Consider the following 737-nt stretch of genomic DNA (forward strand, 5'->3'; position numbering starts at 1 on the left):
CATCATTAAATTCTTTGATCAAGTTATCTTGTGAAATATTTATGAGACAATTTAGCCACGGGACATTAAATTTGGCTTTTCCAAAAGTTAGACGGTAAAATCACAAGTTTTTAAAAAGTCGTATCTAAACCAAGACAAACAAAGCTAAAATTTATGTCGTCCCACAAATATATTATTATGCCTCTTGCAATGCAAATTATATTGTAATAAACCAGTTGTATTAATACATGCACCAAAACTACGCTTCGCATAGTTCAACGCTGGACAAGTGTCTTTAAATAATCACCAGCGGTACCTAATTAACTTAGTGGGAAGTCCATTTAACAGCGGTTGGTAATCACAAAATTGAACAAGCAATCTACCTACCCAAACACTCCGAGATCTAACTATGAATTATTTAAAAATACCAAAAATTTTCCCTTAAATTTATTTTCACTGGAGATAAGAATAGGTATAAATTAAAATTTGAAATTTAATTTAAATAATGTCGTTAAGGTGACAGGTGCCGGGAGCCGAGAGGGTGATTGATTGATCACCATCGGAAATTAATAAGGCCTATTAAACAGGCTCTTCATACAAAGAAGCTGTTAATTCGACACAGCCTTACTTCAAAGACTTGAGCGTTTTCAGTTATTCAGTCAGCGATGAAATTAAACTATTACCCGATCAAACAACAAATTTACGCGAGTATTTAAGTATTGAAGTTTAATTGTTTCGGAGAACTTTGATTTCTCATG

This window comes from Choristoneura fumiferana, chromosome 10 (assembly GCF_025370935.1).
Source record: "Choristoneura fumiferana chromosome 10, NRCan_CFum_1, whole genome shotgun sequence".
Classification (NCBI taxonomy): Eukaryota; Metazoa; Arthropoda; class Insecta; order Lepidoptera; family Tortricidae; genus Choristoneura; species Choristoneura fumiferana.